Source organism: Aquila chrysaetos, chromosome W (assembly GCF_900496995.4).
Source record: "Aquila chrysaetos chrysaetos chromosome W, bAquChr1.4, whole genome shotgun sequence".
Lineage (NCBI taxonomy): Eukaryota > Metazoa > Chordata > Aves > Accipitriformes > Accipitridae > Aquila > Aquila chrysaetos.
Window position 1 is genome coordinate 2,886,152 of NC_054457.1, and position 16,520 is coordinate 2,902,671.

The following is a 16,520-nucleotide window of genomic DNA, read 5'->3' on the forward strand; positions in this document are numbered from 1 at the left end:
GCTCTTCCAGGTGCATCAGTAGCCCATACCCCTGGGTACACTTGGTTTAAGATGTCCTCGTTAATGCTTCCTTCTAGGGGGAGACTGGTTAAGGTTAGGCTCAATATTTGAACATATTGCTGATCTTTTACCTCCAGAGTAATTTCTCCATTTTCGAATACAATTTTTGCTCCCAATTGTTCCAACAAGTCCCTTCCCAAAAGTGCCTTTGGGGAGTTGGGCATATATAAAAATTTATGAATGCCCCACTGTTTTCCTAATTTATATTCTAAAGGTTTACAAAAATATGCCTTTTCACTTTGGCCAGTCGCTCCTTTCACCATGACATAATCATCTCCCAGGGGCATCAAAGCTTGATTCAGAACCGAGTATGTTGCTCCTGTATCTACCAAAAATTCTACCTCTTGTTGTGTTTTCCCTATCTTAATTATAACCAGTGGATCCGCTAGGGTAGATTCCCCAGGTTCCTGTCAATCATCTCCCTTCACATGGGCTACCGTTCTTCCTGTTTGAGCCCTCTGATCCTCCTTGTTCCTTGGGCATTCCTTTTTCCAATGACCAAATTTCTTACACAAAGCACATTGATCCTTGCCCAGTCGGGGCAAGTCTCGTCTAGGCCCTCTTCCTCTTTCTTCCTGGATAACAGCCATTAATTTCTTTTGCCCTTGCCTATATCCTTCCTCTCTGTTACTAAATACTCTCCATGCTTCATCCAACAATATTTCTAAATTCCTACCCTCTGTAGGCTGCAATTTCTGAAGTTTGCACCTTATATCCCCTGTAGATTGACCCAAAAACAGGGAGACCAATTGTTGTACTCCTACCTCTGACCCAGGATCCAGCGGTGTGCTGCGGCGCATTACATCCCTCAGTTGATCCAGGAATTCGGATGGAGACTCGGAAGGACTCTGTTTGACTGCATATAAAGCTGACCAATTTATAGTTTTGGGGATTGCCCTCTCCATTCCTTTTGTAATCCAATCCTGATACCCCTGCAATCTTTCCATATGTGCAGATCTATTAACATCCCACTTTGGGTCTTGGAGAGGGAAATATTCCTTAATGTCCCCTCCTGTGATCTTGTAATGATCTTCAGCTAGGTTCCCTGCTGTTTTTAAAAGCAGCTGTTTCTCTGTCTCAGTCATATATTCCAATAATAGCTGTATATCCTTCCAATCAGGGTTATGCTGTTTTACAATAAATTGGAAATGCTTAGTTACACTTACCGGATCACTCCTATAATCTTTTGCAACCTTTTTCCATTCCCCTAGGTCAGCAGTAGAAAAGGGTACTTTGATTAACATCGTCCCACCATCCGGCCTCACCGCCTCTCGGAGAGGTGCTTGTAAAGCTGTTGAGGTAGTTTTCTTCCTAGTACGGGAAATACAGGGCTGTCCAGGGGGGTTGGAGTTCTATCCGAGTCTGCATCCTGTTCCTGTGGTCGAGGGGGAGGCTTAAACAAATCAATTAGATCTTGTTCTGGTGCCTGATGGATTTTATTTGCCTTAGTACATCTTTGTCCAATACTACATGCCGAACAGCACCGCCTCAGTTTACCTCTAAGCTCCTTGTTGTTTTCTTGCTCAAGTGCAAGCACCATGGGGTCCTGTGGGGGTACCATTCCACAGTCTCTTTGCCACTCCGGATGGTTTCGGAGGGTGAAAAACATGTCTGCATACGAAACCTCATCCCATTTTCCTTCTCTCCTTAAAAATAGCATTAGTTGTAATAGAGTATTATAATCTATTGACCCATTAAGTGGCCACTTAGCATCACCTTCTAACTTATACAATGGCCACCATTGATTGCAATGTTTAATAAGGTTCTTTTTACTTTCCCTACCTCCGGTCCCAACAATATCTTTCCAGTGGGCAATTACACAACCCAGAGGACTCTTCCTCAATATTCCCCCTTGATTGTTTCCCATTTTATAACTTCTCCTTTTAATAAGCTTCCATGCAAATCGTTTCTTACACCTCTTTATAGTCTTCTCCCAGTTTTCCTCCCACACGTCCCGAATTTCTGGGATTAAATTTTCCTTTCACACACCAATTTCACTATTTCGGCTACCTTTCCAACCACAAACAATCTCAACTATATACGTAGCCCATCCCCTCTTATCCCAGGGAGTCCAAACCTGACACTCAGGGCATTCAATATCCCCTCCACAATCTATTTGTAACCTCTGTTTACACCACACACATTCCAGGACATATGAGGGCATACACTCATTTCCTGGATGTAAAAGACACCATTCAAATACCCACATTTATGCGATGCACCATACAGGGACTTTCTTATACCAACACCACAACATGATTAAGATAATCAAACTCAAAATTACAATTACAACGCTAACATATAAATTTAAGTTCCACATTATCAGGGAATCACACTTTTGTTCGTCTCCGGCCATACCCCTTGTGGAGTTACGAAACTGTGGATCAGAACTCCACACACGCTCCGCAGCTGAGCTGCGTCTCTTTTACTCAAACATTCAATTCACAGTTTTAGACATTTACACGTTAACAAGCATATATACACATATAAATCTCAACATAACATTTCCACATACTCACACAAAATTTTTAACATTAAATTTCCAAACATTCACATCATACAGTCATGGCTCCAGTTGACAACCATTCAGCAGCTGCAAAAATGTACCAAGCGCAATTGCAAGGGGGTCCACTTACCCCAAAAATGTACCAAGCGCAATTGCGAGGGGGTGCGCTTACCCTTCTCCTGCCTCTTATATACCAGTCATCGACAGGTCCGTCCTGGCTCCCGATACTGGGATGTAGCAGTCACCCCGGATTTGCTCGATCTACCCCCAAGATCGCTGGCGGCCGCTCTATCGGTCAGCAAATCCCCCCTTGTTACCATACAGGGTACCCTCCTCCCATACGGGGACTCTGCTGCACACCAGACGTCTCTGTGCGATTTACCAGCTGACCCGGCCTGTACCTTTACAGGCTCCCTCTGTAAAACATACCGTTTGGTCCGTGGCTTCAGGAGGTCGTTGTCTGCTCCCGCAGTGAGCGGCTGGCAGAGGAGGCTCCTCCGAGGAAAGTGCTCGGGGCACGCCTAGGGGCGTCCGCTCCGCAGTCGGTCCCGCAGCCGAGCAGAGAGTCTCCTGGCTGGCTCGCCAAACTGACGCGAGCAGAGTGTCTCCTGCCTGGCTCGCCAAACTGACGCATGGAAGACAGACTCCAGAATAAGTGAGATTGTAAAGTAGGTATGTTTATTCAGCGCTGGGCAGCACGGGGGGTAGTCCCACCAGTCGTGCGCGCCCGACTCGGCAGTTCGCTTCAAGTTTATACAGTCAAGTGTTACATATTCACAATACGCCTATACATATGCATGACCTATCCCCGCTTCATATTAAAATTAGCTCCAAGAGGTCATTTCCATAGTCTCCTCTCAACTGCGCTTGCGCAGTGCCTCTTTATGGTGGTTGTCTGGTGGTCGCAGAGATGAAAATAGATGACTCCTCTTCGTCACCGCTAGTAACCTCTTTTCTTGTGCAGGCTCAGTGGTTTCTTGGTCTTCACCCAAGCCGCAAGACCAGTCTTAGCTGGCTCTTGGGGCCAGCTCCTGCTTCTTATCAGGAACTGTCTCTGCCTCATTGGCTGGTTCTTGGGACCAGCTCTTCTTATCAAGGACTGTCTCTACGTCAGCTAATTTCAACAATGTAAGCGCTAAACATCATCTTTCATCCCCCTTTATTATGTCTACTGAGATTCTTTTGACTCCCTTTGTCTCAGTCTAAACCCTTTTAGAGCTTGGGATACATAGGATTGGCATATGGTTGGAGAATTTTTCATTCCTTGTGGTAGAACTACCCAATGATAACGTTCCATGGATTCCTGTTTGTTTATGGTGGGGATAGAAAAGGCAAATTTTTCCGCATCTTTTGGGTCTAAATATATTGTAAAGAAACAATCCTTTAAATCAATAATCAAAATGTTCCATCCTTGTGGAATCATAGTAGGCGTGGGTAACCCTAATTGAAGGGCTCCCATATTTTCCATTACTTCATTTATTTTTCTTAAATCATGCAACAGTCTCCGTTTCCCAGATTTTTTTGGAATGACAAAAACTGGTGTATTCCAAGGGCTTGTGGTATTCACCAAGTGCCCTTGTTCCAATTGCTCCTGTACTAACTGTTTCAAGATGGCGACCTTAGATTCAGTCAGCGGCCATTGATCTACCCAAATCGGTTCCTCTGTTTTCCATTTCAGTTTTAGGCATGGTCGCCTGTCAATGGCCACGCCACAAAACTGTCTCCTGTACTAAGCACACATCCCATTTGACTTAATGCATCCCTGCCTATCAGATTCATAGGGATATTGGTTACATAAGGTTTGATATAAGAAACTGAATTTTGACAAATCAATTGAATCATATATTTGCTTTGTCGAGTTTTTGATAATCCTCCCACACCGAACAGTTTTGAATCCATCTCAGAAAGCTCCCAAGTAACAGGCCAGTCCTCCCACGACAGAACCGTTACATCTGCTCCAGTATCCACTAATGCTTTTATTTTTTCTGGCCTGTTCTTTGCATTTTGTAACTCTACTGATATACTAGGTTTTGTTTTATTGATCTCCATTGACCACATAATTTGAGCTTCTAATCCCGTAGATCCAAACCCTGCATTGCCACGCTGTTGATTAACCTTACATGGTACATTTGCTTTAAAAGGGACTAGCTGTGCAATTCTGCTTCCTTCCTGTATCGATACTGGTGGAGACGGCGTCCAAATCATAGCATAAATGCGACCTGTGTAGTCTGCATCAATCACCCCAGGAAACACAAAAATTCCTTGTAATGTTATACTAGACCGTCCCAACAACAGGGCACTAAGCCCATTACCTAATGGTCCTTGTGCGTTTACTGGCACACGGTGTACCTGAGAGTTCCATAGTAGGATGGTTTCTATTGTTGAGACATCCACTCCGGCACTTCCAGCTGTTCGGGCTGGCAATTCTGCCAGACATCCTTCTTGGCGCCGTTCTGGGATCCTTTCGGAGCTGTTGGGGTCATCGCACCGCTCCTCGCGCTCTTCTTGTAGTTTCCCGGCGATGGGGTACCTCGAGGTGGCAGAGCTACACCTTCACTTGTGAAACGAGATCTACATTGGTTAGCATAATGTCTCCCTTTATGACAACAAGGGCATATACTAGGCCCAACTTCCACTTTGTTTCGCCCCTCTCTACACTGAAATTGCAAATGTCCTGGTTGTCCACATTTATAGCATTTCTTAACATTTTTTGTATCCATTCGCATGGCTACAGCAAAAGCATTGGCCATTAATGTAGTTTTATGCTCCAAAGACCCAACTTTGTTACAGGCCTCTATCATATCTACTAGCGTCACTCTTCCTGGCATCGATTGTAGTATTTTTTTACAGTCTGCATTTGCATTTTCCACAGCCAATTTTATTATCAATGCTTCTTTGGCATCAACATTATCTATTTGCTTTTCAATAGCATCTCGCAGACGATCAATAAAGGACATATAAGGTTCCGTATTACCCTGCCTTATACTTGTAAATGATTGTTGTGGCTTTCCAGCTTCAGGCAAGGTTACCATTGCCTTCAGAGCTAAGGAAGCTGATTCTTGTAATGCTTCCACCGGTAGCCTTGCTTGCCTATTAACATCTGCAAAGTCACCAGTCCCCATCATTTGTGCAGAAGTGATCATATACCGCGGATCTCCTTCTGGGCGGTCCAAATTTCTTAGTGCCGCTAAATCACATAATTCTGCCCATTTCACCTTCCATAATAGACGCTGAGTCGGGGTTAAAATCATTGTAGCCAATTGTGTACAGTCAAAGCCCGTTAAAATTTGACCAGAAAATATATTCTCCAATAACGCCTGACTAAATGGAGCAGACAGTCCATTAGCCATTACTGTTTTCCGTACTTCTTTTATTAAATCCCAATTGAAAGGTTGCCACACGTTTGGGGCATTCTGCCTGACTGTAACTGGAAAAGCCACAGGATTTAGACCTTCGGTTAACATTTTATCATTTATGTCCTTCCATCGCTTTTTTATAGCTTCTCCTGGGGATGTACCTGCCTCATAGGGAGGTGCAGAGGGGATAGGTCCCTGCTCGAGAGGCAGGTTACTTAAAGGTTGATCGTTGCCTCCATTAATGACATCTCCCTCGGTGTTTAATTGCTCATCACTGTCCGAATTATTTACCACCTCGCCACACACACTTTTCTCTTTTTCCGGGTATCTTCAATTGAAATTTTTACAGCAGCAGCCACCTCCTTTTCTGCCTTAAAGGCTTTCAACGTTTCCAGCACCAGTCTCCACGTAGCGGAGATTTTCTGAGCCTTCACGTCCCCACGCGATACAAAGTCCCAAATTACTTTTCCCATTTCTTCCCAATTTTTAACTTCAAAGACTTCTACATTCGAAGTGGGGGCACCATGGTCCTTAAGCCACTTCAGCATCATACGTAAAGTATTGAAATCATACTTAATCCCTCTCATGGAGAGGATATGCGAAAGCATTTGTACAATTGCCCCTTCTTCCACAGACATCTGGGCAGCCATTTTAATCCTTCTAGCCGCTCACCTTACTTCCAAATGAGCAGGGTGATTGATCTCCTGGGAGAAGGTTGTCCGCTCAGTCCAGCTGGCTAGACGATCGTTCGGCTAGAGTCTTCTCCGGATGCACTTCCAACAATTCCAGCGTTTTCTCGGCCCGCAATCACGTCGCGGTCACCGTTTGAGGAGATTGAAGTAGACGGACGCCTGTAATCTTGAGAGCAGACAACAGACGACCCTTTATTGCTAAAACACACACATACTTATAGTCACATATTCTGCAAAGTCACTGTACACGCGCACAAGCATAAAATATGATTGGTTATATCAACACTGTACACGCGCATAAACATAGGACATAATTGGTTATACCAACTAAAACATGCGAAACTTGTCTCAGTCTAATTGGTCAAGATAAACTGCTGAATTGAGGTTCTTTGTGCCAAGTTCCCTTTATCGTGGAATGCGCACCTGTGTTCTTCTAATTGGCATCTTTCTTTTTTTGTCTTCTTGTTTATTCTGTTCAAGGTCTTCTAAAGGTGTCTGGAATTCTCTTGCGACCGTTAGCTAAATATGTGTCCACATGTCCCCTCCCAACTTCTTGTGCCCCTCCAGCCTTCTCGCTGGCTGGGCATGAGAAGCTGAAAAATCCTAGACTTTAGACTAAACATTACTTAGCAACAACTGAAAACATCAGTGTTATCAACATTCTTCTCATACTGAACCCAAAAACATAGCACTGTACCAGCTACTAGGAAGACAATTAACTCTATCCCAGCTGAAAGCAGGACATTCTGTCATACTTAATCATCGTTCTGGTATAATTTTTAAAAATTAATTTTCTATAAGAAAATGGATACAAACAGAGCAAGTGACAGCATGAATGTTAGACAACACAGGAGAAGTAAAGATGACATGATGCCTTTTTGATATGTCTATTCAATATTTAGTGTCAACTTCAACTAACATTTATATAATATGAATATATTAAAACAAACTCATTACTACATCCAAGTACTTGGGTAAATATGCTACAACCAGCTCCACCCTCCCATGTTCCTTTAAATGCTTAGCTAGTTGTCTGTGCAATGCAAGAGCAGAAAATCAGGAAATAATGTTAAATGAAAATGATTTGATAGCTCTGATTTGGCACATTGCTCCTTCATAGGAGCTCCGCCATTCTTCTTTGTTTACCAGCAGAGTATCTTGAGTATCGCCTCTATAGTCGGAGTTGACATTTTAAAATAATATCATAATTTTCCAATTTTTATATTAACTTCAGCTAAGGTATTTTGGTATACAAATAAGATAAACTCAAGATGCAAGAGAACCTGCCCTGGAACAAGGTAATATTTGTGTGAACTACTGAAGTGTGATCATATAAGGATCATGGCTGTACTGTCAAACTAAGGTAGATATCCAGAAGAAAGCTGAAGTTATAAATGCTGAAGATTCTGGTGTATACCTAAAGTGATCTCATGTTCTGGAATCTCTTTTTTCCCTCTTGCCTTGTCCAGGGTTGAATTTTTGTGACAGTCCAAAAAATGGACTGATGTACATAGACTTTTAGGCAGGCATTGACACCAAGTATTACATCCCCTTCTACATATCTGTCCCTATCAGCTCTGCTAGGAGGTTCCTTATTTGTTTGTTAGCCCTGAGCTAGCACCTTTGAATACGGAAAGCAATATAAGAACCAGATCACTCTGTCTTTTTCCTACTGTCTTGCAACTTGTGTCTTGCTAAGCTTTTATTATGCGTACTCTGGTATATATTCCTCTCCATGCTTAACCCACAAAGAAAATTGAGTTTGGTACAGCTTCTAACCACAGAGGCTGACTTTTTAGCTTTAGCTGTAAGACTAGCGTTTAATTTTGGAAGCTCTCAGTTCAATAGCTTGTGTTGTCCAAAACTATAACTCTCACAATAGAATATGATATTGTTATCTAGAAATTGTGCATTTAGTATGTATCACTGAGCCATTTCAACATTAGATCATCTTCATGTATTGATTATTAGCTTTTTTTAAGTTACATTGCTTTTTTTTGTTTGTTTTGTTTTGTTCACCTACCTAGTTTGTTTGTTCAGTCTCTACTGAATGGACATCCTGACTCATAAAATGTAATAGATGTGATAGCTCATAGGATATATGAACACAATAGTATGTAGGGAGCATGTGTTACAAAAATCACCTACACAAGATAGCTCTAAGGAGCGTGAGCAAAAGTTGAGCTTTATTAAAATAGGTGAGTTAACAATAGATACTTCAATAATCTTTTCAAGGAAATTCACTGATCAGGAGCAGCCTCTTGAAGAGGGAAGGAATTTATCTAATTTACAATCTATTGACTAGTCCTAGAAAGCTGTTAGCCAAACAGATCTCAGATTATGCAGGAAAAAGTTGCCTATATATATGGTCAAATGGGTTTAAGAGGTTGCTACTGGCTGCTGACCCTCTTGCTATAAAGATTATTTGCATATACTATGTTGTTTCCTCTATTTTGATACAGTTAAAGCCTTTGTGCCATTTTCTTTACAACTGCCAACTGTGGAGCTACTGCCACATCAGCTCTAAATTACTCAGGTTTTATGGCTCACTGTATTTTTAAATTTCATAAGTTAGTGTATCATTTTGGTAATGTGTAAAACTCCCATCTTAACTCTTTGAAGATTATCAGATGCAAATAAAGGGAATACTTTTAAAAGCAGGAGAAGATTAAATTAGAACAGAATATAAATTGACTGGTGGAAAATTCAAAGTAATTACCCTTTAAAATAAATCTTTGCTGTTATTTTCACAAATTCTAATTAGTTTCTAAGAAGGTCACTGAAAATTCAAGTATCCTTTGATTCAAATCTTATGTGTTTACCTGTGAAGAACTGAGAAAGCAACACAAAATTACAGAGATATAGATGTATAGATATTGGAAGTGGAACAGTTGCAGGCTCCTCATTCTGTTTTCACAATGTGTAGCAAACTCATAGATCAAATTAACCTAAAAAACTCTATCTGTAATTTTAAATGCAGTAAAAGATTTTGTCTTTGGGGGTTCTCTGCTGCCTAACTGCACTTATCTACAAAAAGAGACCCAGAAAATCTTCCTGCTGAAAAACCCTAAGACAAAGGGGATTTTGCAGTGAAACAAGATTTGTGGGATCTCCATTTAAGACCCCTGGAAGAGGGTTGAGATGGAGACATAGTTAAAGCACCTACTCTGAGATACTCCCAAGAGCTGCCGGGGTTCACAGCACCCATGTCGAGCAGAGCAACCCTGTGATTGCCTCAAAGCCAAAGTGCTGCAGCTGCCTTGTCCCTTTTTAGCACACACAGCCTCAAAGCTGGACTCTAGGTATACCAATTTGCAGGATTTAGTCCTGCTTATGGATGGGCAGAGTTTTCTTTCCTTCTGCAGTGTGTACCATTCCAGTGCAGAGAGCAACATGGGTGTTTGAAGACTAATCCATTAAGAAGGCTCATCTACTAACATCACAGACTGTCTTCTGGAAAAGAAAAGGAGCCCTTCGAGGTTCATTTGCAGCCCAGGTTTTTGCCATCCTTAAGCCATGAGTTTCCCCCCCTCATTCACAGCCATGGAGGGAAGGGCAAAGGCACAGACCCACGGGTGGGGAGCGCCCCCCTGCTGCACGGGTGCTGCAGGAGGAGAGGGCTTGGAGGGGCTTGTGGAGGGGGTGGTCATGGGGCCCACAGGGGAGTGGAGAGAGCAGGGCAGGGACACAGGCTGCCCCACCGAGCCCCCCATGGGCATGGCAGCCAGGGCTGCATGGCACGGCACAGAACCTCCAAAGGGGATTATTGAACCTGGGACATAGTTGAAAGCAGATTACAAGAATCATTCAGAAGCCTTTCATGATAATAATGCTGTGCACAAATTGCATCATCAGGCTCTGGTGATCTTAGTCTGCTAAGAGTTGTTTTAAGGAAATGTAAAGAATTTAAGGAGGGTGTAGGTGCTTTGCCAAGACAAATGTTTGCCTCAAAGATGCCTTATATCAGCCTTGATTAAATTGTGTGAGGCTAGTGCTGTTTCAGTATTGGAAGAAAGCGGATATTGTGAGCAAATCAACTGTCACACATGATTTGACAAAATCTGATTTGTTTTTAGGAAAATGTCTGTTAATCCTATTAGGGGAAGGGATGGAGAGAGGCATGAGTGAGCAAGAATCAGTTATGTGGCTGGAGCAGTTGTAAAAAATTGGGTTCCAGTTAGGTCTGATTTATTGTCATGTTTTGGTGATGGTTCCCAAATTCTGTGAATTGTGGTGTCATGTGGGTAAGGGCATCTCTGAAATAGGGGGCAGCGGCAGCAAGTGCCCCTGGCCAAAGACTGCTCTCCTGGCTGGAGAGGGAAAGGGAAAGTTGGTGTTTCTTTCAGCAAATTGCAAGATTGCAGGATTTAACTCTCCTGCTGGGCTGTACCCATTCTGTGGACAATGACTAACTTGGAGCCCTTGTTCTGGCCTGAGCTACAAATGTCTGCATTCTTATCTATGTGTTTATTTCTAGAAACACAGGAAGGATGGGACACAGTTTGCACTACCTAAGGCCACTTTGCAAAACCAAATAATATCTGCATCAGAATTTCAGCACCATGTCAGCATTGCTGGGGTTGCAGCTTTGCCCTGTCTATGAGGGTTTATGCTATCCTACTGCAAAGGCTAATATTTCCCTTACATTAGTCTGTTTTGTATTTATATGTGTTGATTGTTTGAGGAATGCAGTCTTTAGTTTTTTACATCTCTCTCATGCCCTTAAACACTTTTAGGCAACATGTTCGTATTTGGGGGCTTTCTGAAAAGGCAGTTAAGGCAATACCCAAAGTTTGGGGGCAGGTAGTGGGGAGATTTTCTAAGTGTTGCTTTGGGGTTTTCCTGAGAGATGGGAGGAAGAAATGAGTGGGTGGGTGAAGGACACCACAAGCCTGTCTCTTTTCTCAGATAGATGTTCAAAAGATAAATTAGAAACTGCCTCCAAGGTGCAGCTAGAGTGGTTGCATGAACATGAGACAGGTGCATTGAAAACCATGGCAGAGGACTGCAGCACTGGTGTGTGTCGAACTTGTACAATACCCACAGGTAGGGCACACACACACACACATGCATGCATGGACACACATGCACAACTGTGTGTGGGTACAAGCACCCTGGGGGGGGAGGGAGGGGCAGAAGGGCATCCCACTTCAGAGCCAAATCAGCTGGTCGGGTGGGAGAAGAGATAATAATTGGCCTGTCTCCTTCGTGGCCAAGCAACCCCTCCTGCTGGGGAAGGTGATGGGGAAGAGCCCTAAAGAGCGGGGCAGGGGCACAGAGTCGAGCCAGGCCATTGTCCGGGGCAGAGCCTGAGGGACAGGATGGCTCAAGGATGGCACCCGCATTTTGCCCACATTTTCCTGCTGTGGATGTGCCTGTGGAAATGAATGGACACTTTGAAATAGTCCTTAGGAAATGTCCTTGAGAAGAGAAACAGCCAATGCTTTACATATAATCATTGGCTGTCCGTCTTCTTCATAAGTATTCAAATATTACTTTAATTATTGCAAGTGCAGACTTTTATTCAAGTTCAGGAGTTATTTTTTAATTTATTTTACCGCCAACCACGAAGACTTACCTACATTTTGTACGCCCCCAGACTGATGGATCTCCCTGTTTTTTTGTTTTCTTTGGCAAAAGACTGATTTTGAACTAGAGGGACATTACAGTTGCCTTGTCAGTTAGTGTGCTTTAGCCTACCCTCAGTAATCAGGCTTTAGACTCGAAAAGCTTTGATTGTAGGAGTTGCCTTATTTGCATTGATGAGGATGAACCAGCTGCTGGAGCATACAGAACTGCACCTGACACAATCACCGAGTTCAGGATTAGCACAGGGAATCAAGAATCCACTGTGCTATATGGCAATTTCAGCCCTACATTAGAGTTACTCATGCAAAATGACCCAAATTTGCAATGAGCACAATTAGCAATCCAAAGATGCGTGTTAATTTAGGGTCTGACATTTTCTAGCATTTTACTTATTAAATATGATGATTATGTGCAGCTTAGTATTCAAGACTGAGGAAGAATATCTGAGCTTTTTCCTCCCCCATGAGCCCTCCCCACAACATCCTGACTATAGTCCCTTATATTTAGGACAGGCAAGAAGTTTTGTACTTTGTAACCCAAAAGGTTTTTTTTATTTGTTCATTGTTTACAATAATAAAATAGAAGGGACTTATTTTTCCTTTTTTTTTTCCCCCATGTCTTTTGTGCATATAGGTACTGAAATTCTCACCCATGCTTTGAAAAACATTTTGCAAAAAATGAAATAAATGATAATTTGAAGCAAAAGCATGTGGTTCAAAAACTAAAGCTCCCATTAGAGAACAGAAAATTTAATGAGCTTTTAATGGAATGCAGTAGTAAATTATTTGTTAGTTGATGATGCAATCAGCATGCTGATTAAGGTTGCTTGGTTTTTTACTAAACATTAAATGAATGAAAAAGGTTAGTCCTTGTTCTGCTTGGGGGGCTTTCATGAAGTAAATGGACATTCAGGACAGAGATTATCAATAAGGTGAGTGTGTCATTTGAATATGATGATAAAATACTTCTGATAAATATTTTAAAGCATTTTAAAACCACAATGTTCACCTTGTGTATAGTGAACTCTGTTTAAAGAAAAAATAGGCCTAAAAAGGCCATCCATGAATCCCTGTTTCTCTCTAGGAAGACAGATATATTTTATTTGGTATTTTTTAGTATTACCTTCAGAATGCACATTTGGATGTAAATGTAAGCAAATTACAGAATTTGGAGAGTAAATTACAAGAGGAAATAAAAACTATTTAAAGGAGAAATAACTATTCACTGACTAGATTAGAAGTATAATTAAAGATCTTCTAAATCTACCCATGATATTTATGCACTTAAAATTAGGTATTTTTAATGTTAAAACCTGGTTTTTTTTAATGAAGGGAAATCCCATCATCTTTACCTTGGAACGAGATTCCTTTTTACTTAAGTGGACTTGAAGAAAAGCAACAAAACAAAACTCCAGTGGCATTAACACCACAATAGGGAGGATGGTTATTGTTCTTTTATGTATGTTGACTGTAAATATTTAGTCTATTGAATCATTAAACAAGTTTTGAATTGCACAGATCAATCTACATATTGACTGAGTATGGGTCTGTTTGAAGACAATGTTCATCATTTTGGTCACCTGTCTGCTTTGATTTATAGATTTATGAGAGGCAGAAAGACAAATTAAAGAAAGAATAATTATTATAGGCTTGAAGATTTGCATTTTATTTTAACTATAGAGTTCCTCTTCTATAAATCCCAATTGGTTAAATCATACCGTCATTCACTCACAATGATCAGATACCTTTTAAATTCGATAAATAACTATCTGTGTGTTTTAACTATTCCTGTTTATGACCCAAGAGGTTAAAAGTCTTTGACTGGCATTTGACTTCTGACCTCATATAAATGTTATCTTATCAGTTCCTGCTTGTTAACTTGTATTGAGTGCTTGTCCCTGATGGCTTCTAGATAAAGAGGTTTTATTATATTTCCTATTGAAACTGAACCATTTGCTTTGTTCTTCGTCTGTAGTCTCAGCCCACATAGTAACCTTGTAACCTAACAATTTTGCTGAATAGACTAAAATCCAAACTATTTACAGTTTATATGAAACCTTATTTCTGTCTAAACTCCCTAGATTGAATCTAATGTTTTGTAATATAGTTTGTTTGGTTTTATTTTGCTTCCAATTAATGATTATAAATCCAGCGATGAACATTACCTTTATTTTAATGCTATCATTTTTAATAATTGTAGACTTCAGGCCAAGAAGAAAGGAGTTAATAAGATCATACAAATAAATATTTTTCTTGCTCAAATCTCAAAAGCCTTTCTAAAGAAAGCCTAAAGATATGTTTTAAATATTCTGATATATTATTCACACTGCGTTTTCCCATCTGCTAAAATAATGTGGTTGTTACATGCATCTATCCTAATTCTGCCTTTCATATTGAACTGTTCTCTTTTATCTTACATATTCTTCCATATCTTACTGCCTTTCTCATGCACCCAAACTTGTAGATATTAGCATGATGACTAACATGTGCAGTAGGCATTGCTTCAGACATATATATGCATATATATGTGTATATGTGTGTATATATATAATGTTCTCTTGTATTTATATAAGCCTAAATGTGTTTAATACATTTTATTAGTTTGCAGATATGTTAGGAGAAAGCAACTGTAGTTCCTCTGATTTGCTAAAGAACGTTTTACATTAATTTTCTTATAGAAATGTTACTATAATCATAGAGAAAGAATGAAAAGGCAGCCATCTTGTGGGTGTCATCTTGCACTTTTTCTCCTTGGTTGTTTTCCACACAGTCTTTCTTTTTCTGTGATATTGCCTTTTACTTTAATCAGCCTCAAAGATAGTACTTGATATGTAAAAACATAATCTCATAATTCCACACACCGGAGAATAGTTGCATTTCCCTTTGGCATTCAGGCAGTCACTGTTTACTGGTTACAAGCAAACCATATCTACCTTTATATTTACTCAAACATATGGATTCAACATAATTTTTCCATTGTATGGTTCTCTGTTGAAATGTTTTTACAAAAAGCAAATATGTAAGCAAAATATTATTCTTGTGAATGAGATTAATTTGTCTGCAAGCTAGCATGCAGGAATACCATTCAGGAATGACAAAAAACTGCTGGATGCTCCCTTTTCCAAATTAACTTAATGCTGTCTAATATTGCTGATATGTATTGAAAGACTTATTTACTGTTTAAATTGTTTATATTATCTCTGGAGAAAGCTTAAGAGCATTAGTTCATGTTAATGTCGATTCTATTTCAATGTGTTGATCATATTTCAACAAAAGGAATATTTCATGCAATTCCTAACTTTGTACTAAAGCTATTGTATAAAGATAATCTAAAAAAAAAATTTTCCCTACAAAATCTGTTTACTATATAAGCTAATAATTTCACGACCTACTGTTATACAATTTCTGCCTTGTTATAGCTTTATTTTTTTAAGAAGGAAAACGAAATTCTAGACCTCAAAATTCTATCACCAGGGAGTGAAGTTATTTGTCAATGAAATAAATGCCATCAGCAGCATCGTCATTAACATACAGACTGTTTGGTTCAAGATTAGCAGTTGCAGAGGTTATTGATTATGCCACTATTGGCAATTTACCAACAAGCTTTCAATAGTAGGTTGAATATAGTGGGAGTTTTATTTGAAAACTTGCAGGAAAATTAAAAACTTTTTCCCTTTAAAAAAAGTCTCAAAATGTAAAACAAAATAGCAACCCTAATTAGAGTGTGTTTGCTCAGCTCTTTGTAAATGCAAAGCACGTTGGAAGTGTTAAGTGTTATTAATAACTCTGAGGACATGGAGAATTTGTTATTCTGGTGTTTCAGAATAATAACCCCCACACATACATCTGCTCACAGAAAGAAAGAAGAAACGAAATGAGTCCTCTTTTTTCTCTTGCAAATACATAAACCAAACTTTTGTTTCTCCTGTTTTCGGAGAATCTTTTAAAAGCTTTATAGACAACGACTGACGAGATCCATTTCCAAAAAGGAAAATAAATGCGGATTAGGAGGAAAACAATTATCACCTCTCCTCCCAACTTTGCCTCCCGACCCCGAAATAAACCACTTTCCAGTGTGTATCAATACAGGAATCGACAAAAAGGAATCTCCGTGCTTATTTATCAGATAAGCCTGAACCTTTCTATGGCACAAAAAAATCCTCTTTTAATAAAACTTAACCCTGAAAAAAAGTATGTGCATGTGTGCCTTCGTTGGTTGGGGGGGATTATTTTTATTTCCAGTGTAAGCAAATTAGTCTCGCATCTAATTTTTTATCTACCGTTGTTATGCGATGAGAAAAAGTTACTCTCGCAGGGA